The 10,000-nt window shown below is 57.8% G+C and overlaps 2 non-coding genes and 1 pseudogene across 2 annotated transcripts; all 3 read right to left on the reverse strand.

The window, feature by feature from the left end:
• The window catches only part of LOC126475579 (large subunit ribosomal RNA), a 7,003-nt pseudogene extending 2,558 nt beyond the window's left edge, over positions 1–4,445 (reverse strand).
• Positions 4,446–4,633: 188 nt separating this feature from the next.
• On the reverse strand, positions 4,634–4,788 carry LOC126476425 (5.8S ribosomal RNA). The gene has a single exon (XR_007586962.1). It is a non-coding gene; the product is annotated as a 5.8S ribosomal RNA (ribosomal RNA).
• Positions 4,789–5,139: 351 nt separating this feature from the next.
• LOC126476849 (small subunit ribosomal RNA) lies at positions 5,140–7,048 on the reverse strand. Its single transcript, XR_007587286.1, has one exon. It is a non-coding gene; the product is annotated as a small subunit ribosomal RNA (ribosomal RNA).
• Positions 7,049–10,000: the final 2,952 nt, after the last annotated feature.

The following is a 10,000-nucleotide window of genomic DNA, read 5'->3' on the forward strand; positions in this document are numbered from 1 at the left end:
GAGCGTGGAAGTATCCCAGGGGGGTGTCCGCCGGAAGGCGGAACCATCTCCTGACGGCGGCCCGGATGGTGACGTCGGCCGACTTCAATGCACCCACCCGGGTGCGGCTGAGGGCCAGCCCGTGGTACAGGCCAGGGAGAAGTACGTTGGTGAGAGCGTGGAGGCGCTGTTGCGGCTTCAGCGGAGCTCGGGAGATGACGTCAAGCTGCTCCACCAGGTGGCGACGTGGATTGAAGACACAGCGACCCGCCGTGGAAAATTGCAGCCCCAGGTACCGGAAGGTTTCACCCACACGCAGGGCAGGCATGGTGGTATTGCCTGCTGTGAAGGTGACATTGCTGTCCACCTTCACCTTCTTCTCGCGCCCTGACGCGACTAAGGCGAGGGTGAAACACTTCCGGGCGTTGATCTGCAGCCCCAGGTGGGCGAGGGCTGCGGTAGCTGCGTCGATGAGGGACTGCAAGCCCCTCGGGGTCGCTGCAAACAGCAAGACGTCATCTGCAAAGGCCGCAGCGTTGACTCTGCGACCGAGGATCCGAGCTCCGATGTGGGAGGGCAGTTGGCCTAAAACGTAGTCCACCGCAAAGTTGAACAGGAGGGGGGAGAGGGGATCGCCCTGGCGAACGCCCCGTGCTGGCTGCACAGACACGCCCACGCCGGCGCCGTCCGCTATCACTGTCGTGCTGCCCTCGTAGCACCGCTCGACATACTCGACAAAGCAATCCGGCAGGCCATGCGCCTTCAGCACGGGGCGAAGGGCAGCATGATCTACCGAATCGAATGCCTTAGATACGTCGATCGATGCCACAAAGACAGAGCGGCAGGAGCGAACTGCGTCGGTGAGAGCAGTGTCCAAGATGAAGGTATTTTCCAACATCCCATCCCGAGGGATGAATGCCCGCTGACGTTCGTCCACAGCACATGCGCGCATCAGGCGTGACGCGAGAACCTTGTGAAAGGTCCGCGCCAACACCGAGCAGACCGTAAAGGGGCGAAAGTCAGCGGGGGATGTTGGTGCAGCCGTTTTCGGGAGAAGGGACGTCCGCGCGCGAAGCAGGCGTTCCGGAAGGGCGCGGGCCAGAAGGAAGAGATTCATCACTTTCACCAGGACTTCGTGCGGCAGGCGCCGCAACTCCGCTGGGGTAAGGCCGTCCGGCCCGGCTGCTGATCCCCTGGGCGGCAACGCGGCGGCGACCTCCTCATGTGTGACCGGCCCCCATAGGCACTCGGGAGCGACAGGCTCCGAGTGCGGGAGGAGGCGGTCACGAATGAAGCCCGCGGTGGAGATGGGCTTCTTAGTGAAGAGGTCCGCCCAGAAGTCCAGCAGACCAGGGATGGCAGGTGGCGGCTGGAGCAGGGTGCCATCCAAGAGGCCGCGCACGCAACGTGCACGCGACCGTCGGAAGGCATCCTGCGTTCTCGCGTACTCCCAGCGGCGCCGCTTGCGCTTCTGCGTCGGCGGCGCAGCAGGCGGCCGCTTCGATGGTTGGCGCGGCCGCTGTGTCCTGGTGATCGATCTCTCCCCTCTGGACCCGACCGACGCAAGGGCATCCGGGAGCATGCCCAGGATGTCATAGTTACTCCCGCCGTTTACCCGCGCTTGCTTGAATTTCTTCACGTTGACATTCAGAGCACTGGGCAGAAATCACATTGCGTCAACACCCGCTAGGGCCATCGCAATGCTTTGTTTTAATTAGACAGTCGGATTCCCCCAGTCCGTGCCAGTTCTGAGTTGATCGTTGAATGGCGGCCGAAGAGAATCCGCGCACCCGCGCGCCCCCGGAGGAGCACGCTAAGGCGGACGCGGCCTCGCAGCAAGGAAGATCCGTGGGAGGCCAAGGCACGGGACCGAGCTCGGATCCTGCTCGCAGGTTGAAGCACCGGGGCGCGAACGCCGCGCAGGCGCGCGCATCCTGCACCGCCGGCCAGCACGAGGCCGACCAACGGCGAGAGCAGACCACGCCCGCGCTAAACGCCCGCACTTACCGGCACCCCTACGGCACTCACCTCGCCCAGGCCCGGCACGTTAGCGCTGACCCACTTCCCGACCAAGCCCGACACGCCCCGATCCTCAGAGCCAATCCTTATCCCGAAGTTACAGATCCAATTTGCCGACTTCCCTTACCTACATTATTCTATCGACTAGAGGCTCTTCACCTTGGAGACCTGCTGCGGATATGGGTACGAACCGGCGCGACACCTCCACGTGGCCCTCTCCCGGATTTTCAAGGTCCGAGGGGAAGATCGGGACACCGCCGCAACTGCGGTGCTCTTCGCGTTCCAAACCCTATCTCCCTGCTAGAGGATTCCAGGGAACTCGAACGCTCATGCAGAAAAGAAAACTCTTCCCCGATCTCCCGACGGCGTCTCCGGGTCCTTTTGGGTTACCCCAACGAGCATCTCTAAAAGAGGGGCCCGACTTGTATCGGTTCCGCTGCCGGGTTCCGGAATAGGAACCGGATTCCCTTTCGCCCAACGGGGGCCAGCACAAAGTGCATCATGCTATGACGGCCCCCATCAACATCGGATTTCTCCTAGGGCTTAGGATCGACTGACTCGTGTGCAACGGCTGTTCACACGAAACCCTTCTCCGCGTCAGCCCTCCAGGGCCTCGCTGGAGTATTTGCTACTACCACCAAGATCTGCACCGACGGCGGCTCCAGGCAGGCTCACGCCCAGACCCTTCTGCGCCCACCGCCGCGACCCTCCTACTCGTCAGGGCTTCGCGGCCGGCCGCAAGGACCGGCCATGACTGCCAGACTGACGGCCGAGTATAGGCACGACGCTTCAGCGCCATCCATTTTCAGGGCTAGTTGCTTCGGCAGGTGAGTTGTTACACACTCCTTAGCGGATTCCGACTTCCATGGCCACCGTCCTGCTGTCTTAAGCAACCAACGCCTTTCATGGTTTCCCATGAGCGTCGATTCGGGCGCCTTAACTCGGCGTTTGGTTCATCCCACAGCGCCAGTTCTGCTTACCAAAAGTGGCCCACTTGGCACTCCGATCCGAGTCGTTTGCTCGCGGCTTCAGCATATCAAGCAAGCCGGAGATCTCACCCATTTAAAGTTTGAGAATAGGTTGAGGTCGTTTCGGCCCCAAGGCCTCTAATCATTCGCTTTACCGGATGAGACTCGTACGAGCACCAGCTATCCTGAGGGAAACTTCGGAGGGAACCAGCTACTAGATGGTTCGATTAGTCTTTCGCCCCTATACCCAGCTCCGACGATCGATTTGCACGTCAGAATCGCTACGGACCTCCATCAGGGTTTCCCCTGACTTCGTCCTGGCCAGGCATAGTTCACCATCTTTCGGGTCCCAACGTGTACGCTCTAGGTGCGCCTCACCTCGCAATGAGGACGAGACGCCCCGGGAGTGCGGAGGCCGCCGCCCCGTGAAGGGCGGGGAAGCCCCATCCTCCCTCGGCCCGCGCAAGGCGAGACCTTCACTTTCATTACGCCTTTAGGTTTCGTACAGCCCAATGACTCGCGCACATGTTAGACTCCTTGGTCCGTGTTTCAAGACGGGTCGTGAAATTGTCCAAAGCTGAAGCGCCGCTGACGGGAGCGATTATTCCGCCCGAGAGCATCCCGAGCCAACAGCGGCGCGGGTCCGGGGCCGGGCCAGGTAGGTCCGTCATCCGGGAAGAACCGCGCGCGCTTGCCGGGAGCCCGAGCGCCCAAAGGGGCGAATCGACTCCTCCAGATATACCGCCGGGCAGCCAGCCAGGACACCGGGGCTCTGCCCAACAGACGCGAACCGAGGCCCGCGGAAGGACAGGCTGCGCACCCGGGCCGTAGGCCGGCACCCAGCGGGTCGCGACGTCCTACTAGGGGAGAAGTGCGGCCCACCGCACACCGGAACGGCCCCACCCCGCGGCGAGTGGAAAGGCAACCGGACACGACCCCGCCGCGGATTGCTCCGCGCGGGCGGCCGGCCCCATCTGCCGAGGGCGGAGGCCAGTGGCCGGATGGGCGTGAATCTCACCCGTTCGACCTTTCGGACTTCTCACGTTTACCCCAGAACGGTTTCACGTACTTTTGAACTCTCTCTTCAAAGTTCTTTTCAACTTTCCCTCACGGTACTTCTTCGCTATCGGTCTCGTGGTCATATTTAGTCTCAGATGGAGTTTACCACCCACTTGGAGCTGCACTCTCAAGCAACCCGACTCGAAGGAGAGGTCCCGCCGACGCTCGCACCGGCCGCTACGGGCCTGGCACCCTCTACGGGCCGTGGCCTCATTCAAGTTGGACTTGGGCTCGGCGCGAGGCGTCGGGGTAGTGGACCCTCCCAAACACCACATGCCACGACAGGCGGCAGCCTGCGGGGTTCGGTGCTGGACTCTTCCCTGTTCGCTCGCCGCTACTGGGGGAATCCTTGTTAGTTTCTTTTCCTCCGCTTAGTAATATGCTTAAATTCAGCGGGTAGTCTCGCCTGCTCTGAGGTCGTTGTACGAGGTGTCGCACGCCACACCGCCAGCCGGCTGTGCACGCTACCGAGTAAGTACCGGTATGCGAACCGCCAGGCGACGGGCGCGCATCGCACGTTTAAGGAGACGCGGCCGGCCCCACAGGCGGCCACGACACTCCCAGGTCTGCGAAGCAGGGCAAACGCCGCGCGCTTCAGTATACATAGCCGACCCTCAGCCAGACGTGGCCCGGGAACGGAATCCATGGACCGCAATGTGCGTTCGAAACGTCGATGTTCATGTGTCCTGCAGTTCACATGTCGACGCGCAATTTGCTGCGTTCTTCATCGACCCACGAGCCGAGTGATCCACCGTCCTGGGTGATCTTTTCATAGTTTCCACTATCTCTTTCAAGACAGTTGCATAGGCGGGACTGAGGCGTGTGGCGGCCCCTGTTCCAGCGTTCAGTGTCCAACGGCCTCACGGCCGATGGGCGTCGTACGGCTCCACACCGGAGCGGACAGGCACTCGGGCGAAAGTCATTCAAAACCGGCGCCAGGCGCCAGGTGCCGCAGGCCAGCCGCTCCAGCGCTTCAGCGCTCGTACCACACAACATTGCCGTTAGTTTTGAGACGAACGCGTGGTTCCGCACGCGGCGCACGGCTACTGCGAGCCGTACAGGTAGCGTGTTGCGCGACACGACACGCACATCGAAAGACATGCAGTCTAGTCGGTAATGATCCTTCCGCAGGTTCACCTACGGAAACCTTGTTACGACTTTTACTTCCTCTAAATGATCAAGTTTGGTCATCTTTCCGGTAGCATCGGCAACGACAGAGTCAATGCCGCGTACCAGTCCGAAGACCTCACTAAATCATTCAATCGGTAGTAGCGACGGGCGGTGTGTACAAAGGGCAGGGACGTAATCAACGCGAGCTTATGACTCGCGCTTACTGGGAATTCCTCGTTCATGGGGAACAATTGCAAGCCCCAATCCCTAGCACGAAGGAGGTTCAGCGGGTTACCCCGACCTTTCGGCCTAGGAAGACACGCTGATTCCTTCAGTGTAGCGCGCGTGCGGCCCAGAACATCTAAGGGCATCACAGACCTGTTATTGCTCAATCTCGTGCGGCTAGAAGCCGCCTGTCCCTCTAAGAAGAAAAGTAATCGCTGACAGCACGAAGGATGTCACGCGACTAGTTAGCAGGCTAGAGTCTCGTTCGTTATCGGAATTAACCAGACAAATCGCTCCACCAACTAAGAACGGCCATGCACCACCACCCACCGAATCAAGAAAGAGCTATCAATCTGTCAATCCTTCCGGTGTCCGGGCCTGGTGAGGTTTCCCGTGTTGAGTCAAATTAAGCCGCAGGCTCCACTCCTGGTGGTGCCCTTCCGTCAATTCCTTTAAGTTTCAGCTTTGCAACCATACTTCCCCCGGAACCCAAAAGCTTTGGTTTCCCGGAGGCTGCCCGCCGAGTCATCGGAGGAACTGCGGCGGATCGCTGGCTGGCATCGTTTATGGTTAGAACTAGGGCGGTATCTGATCGCCTTCGAACCTCTAACTTTCGTTCTTGATTAATGAAAACATACTTGGCAAATGCTTTCGCTTCTGTTCGTCTTGCGACGATCCAAGAATTTCACCTCTAACGTCGCAATACGAATGCCCCCGCCTGTCCCTATTAATCATTACCTCGGGTTCCCAAAACCAACAAAATAGAACCGAGGTCCTATTCCATTATTCCATGCACACAGTATTCAGGCGGGCTTGCCTGCTTTAAGCACTCTAATTTGTTCAAAGTAAACGTGCCGGCCCACCGAGACACTCAATAAAGAGCACCCTGGTAGGATTTCAACGGGGTCTGCCTCGGGACGCACGAGCACGCACGAGGCGGTCGCACGCCTTCGGCTCGCCCCACCGGCAGGACGTCCCACGATACATGCCAGTTAAACACCGACGGGCGGTGAACCAACAGCGTGGGACACAAATCCAACTACGAGCTTTTTAACCGCAACAACTTTAATATACGCTATTGGAGCTGGAATTACCGCGGCTGCTGGCACCAGACTTGCCCTCCAATAGATACTCGTTAAAGGATTTAAAGTGTACTCATTCCGATTACGGGGCCTCGGATGAGTCCCGTATCGTTATTTTTCGTCACTACCTCCCCGTGCCGGGAGTGGGTAATTTGCGCGCCTGCTGCCTTCCTTGGATGTGGTAGCCGTTTCTCAGGCTCCCTCTCCGGAATCGAACCCTGATTCCCCGTTACCCGTTACAACCATGGTAGGCGCAGAACCTACCATCGACAGTTGATAAGGCAGACATTTGAAAGATGCGTCGCCGGTACGAGGACCGTGCGATCAGCCCAAAGTTATTCAGAGTCACCAAGGCAAACGGACCGGACGAGCCGACCGATTGGTTTTGATCTAATAAAAGCGTCCCTTCCATCTCTGGTCGGGACTCTGTTTGCATGTATTAGCTCTAGAATTACCACAGTTATCCAAGTAACGTGGGTACGATCTAAGGAACCATAACTGATTTAATGAGCCATTCGCGGTTTCACCTTAATGCGGCTTGTACTGAGACATGCATGGCTTAATCTTTGAGACAAGCATATGACTACTGGCAGGATCAACCAGGGAGCTGCGTCAACTAGAGCTGAGCAGCCGGCCGCCCGGGAGTGTGTCCCGGGGGGCCGCGCGAACACGCAAGCGTCCGCTCAATTATTCTGCAAACAGGAGGAGGCTGAGCTCCCCTGCACAACACACCTCGAAACCCTCTCAGGTCCCGGCGGCGCGCAGCGCCGTCCTAAGTACTTGGTCGGGTTCGAGAGAGGCGCAATCGCCCGGAGTTAGGCAAGTAGACGCTTTAGGTGCGACCACCCGTGCTCCCAACTGAGCTTGCCGCTGCCGACAGAGGCCCGGGAGCGTGCTGTCGTGGCATTGCCGGCGGGAGACAACACGCGCCACCTACGGTGACCGGCAGCTCCAACGCCGGCGCCACAGAAGGACAAAAGCCCCACTTGGGTGCCGAAGCGAACTCTCCCAGCACAGCGCACGCGCCAACACGTCCGCACAGCTGCGATACAAACCACCTGCGAGAACCGCTGGGGCGACCGAGCAGCAGACGGCGTCGCGGCGCCGAGCGCCGGGCGGCGGCGCATCCTCAGCGCACAAAGTCCTCAATCGGACCAGCACACTGCAGATGGCCACCGCGCTTCGCACCGGGCCCACGAGGACCTACTTTGGCCGCAAGGCGCCGCGAGCAGGGGGCGCCGGCGCGCAGCTGCGCCGCCTGCCGCGTCCGTCGGCCGGCGCGCCTGCCACTGGCCGCCCCCACCAGCCGGCTGTAGCGCGTGCGCCCACGCACCGCGCTGCCAGCACGCCGGGCGGCCCCCCCTCACCGGCCGGGGACGGTCCCACCCAGCCACCGCCGCGTATCGCCTCACACCCAGATCCCCTTTCACGTTCGTGGGCATGGTGGGTCCCCTTTCACGTTCGTGGGCATGGTGGGTATCCCTGAAACAACCGGTTAATAGCTCGACCGATCGTCGCCAACACTGATTCACCTCTAGCGAGAACAACCGCACCACAACGGGTTACCAGTTGTTCATTTGCGTAACGTCACCAGCAAACGTACACGTCCATCGCCATTTGCAACGAGTATTGCATGCCTGTGTCAGGTGTCACAACACACTACGTCTGCCCACATAGACGCAACAACATGTGCACGCCTAGAGAACACGTGGAAGGTCGACCCCGTACGTATGCGGTGTCCATTGCGCGAACGACTGTCAGCCGGCCTCTGCAGCATGTCGCAGATGTGGAACACGGTGCAACATGCTATCACGGTGTGTGAGAAGAGACGACTACGTCCGAATACACGCTCCACTACATCAACAGACTGCTCATGCTGATCGCCATCCAGGGCGTCCGTTCCTCCCACACGTCTGTATGGCGTACCACACTGCAATCCAGCTCTTATAGGGAGACGACACGTAGCTGCGTGCACAATATTTGGACTGTATGGTCCGCCGTTGCTAGGTGCAGTCGTCATACGGTCACATGTGCCACGATGTATCATTCAGTACATACGGACCAATGTGCAGTACAGTTTGTGGGTTTTGCGTACATCGGCGGACAGGTGACAGGCCGTACCACAACGTAGGCTGAGTACGTCGGCATGCGAAGGGCGTTGAACATGCAAACTTCTCACCGACCAGCTTGCGAAGGCAGGGGGGAAGGGGAGGGGGCATGTACGTCCTGCTGCTATCCACATTACAGTGTATAGCATGAGCATGTGGAAAGTCAGCAACACCTGCAAGGTGTTTAACATGACGCGATACACAGGGGACCGGGCAGTGCGAGTAGCGAACTATATTGCGAGGGTTGCGGTTAGGCAACACTACACTACTTTAACGGGTTGCATAACAATTACAGAGCAGGTTCAGCGACAACGTGCGTCAGGTTAAGGCGCAATATAGTTTAGGTTAAGGCACATTATAGGTTAGGTTAAGGCACATTATAGGTTAGGTTAAGGCACATTATAGGTTAGGTTAAGGCACATTATAGGTTAGGTTAAGGCACAACATGGGTTAGGTTAAGGCACAACATGGGTTAGGTTAAGGCACAACATGGGTTAGGTTAAGGCACAACATGGGTTAGGTTAAGGCACAACATGGGTTAGGTTAAGGCACAACATGGGTTAGGTTAAGGCACAACATGGGTTACGTTAAGGCACAACATGGGTTACGTTAAGGCACAACATGGGTTAGGTTAAGGCACAACATGGGTTACGTTAAGGCACAACATGGGTTAGGTTAAGGCACAACATGGGTTAGGTTAAGGCACAACGTAGGTTAGGTTAAGGCACAACGTAGGTTAGGTTAAGGCACAACGTAGGTTAGGTTAAGGCACAACGTAGGTTAGGTTAAGGCACAACGTAGGTTAGGTTAAGGCACAACGTAGGTTAGGTTAAGGCACAACGTAGGTTAGGTTAAGGCACAACGTAGGTTAGGTTAAGGCACAACGTAGGTTAGGTTAAGGCACAACGTAGGTTAGGTTAAGGCACAACGTAGGTTAGGTTAAGGCACAACGTAGGTTAGGTTAAGGCACAACGTAGGTTAGGTTAAGGCACAACGTAGGTTAGGTTAAGGCACAACGTAGGTTAGGTTAAGGCACAACGTAGGTTAGGTTAAGGTACGATATAGGTTAGGTTAAGGTACGATATAGGTTAGGTTAAGGTACGATATAGGTTAGGTTAAGGTACGATATAGGTTAGGTTAAGGTACGATATAGGTTAGGTTAAGGTACGATATAGGTTAGGTTAAGGTACAATATAGGTTAGGTTAAGGTACAATATAGCTTAGGTTCAGGTACACATTGTTGTAGGGAAAGGTGTATTGGGGGGGGGGGGTGGCAGGTTCGTTGATAGTGATTATCGTAATTGGATGCCTGCGGCATCATCCGATTTGTCACGTCAGGATGCACTTTTGGCTCATGACAGGCGGCGCTCCGATTCCATGGTTGTGGCAGATCTGTGTCTTTCATTCCTGCCATTGTTTGTGTGCTGTGACAGGAGGCAGTATTGTGATG

The sequence above is a fragment of the Schistocerca serialis genome, chromosome 4 (genome assembly GCF_023864345.2).
Source record: "Schistocerca serialis cubense isolate TAMUIC-IGC-003099 chromosome 4, iqSchSeri2.2, whole genome shotgun sequence".
Lineage (NCBI taxonomy): Eukaryota > Metazoa > Arthropoda > Insecta > Orthoptera > Acrididae > Schistocerca > Schistocerca serialis.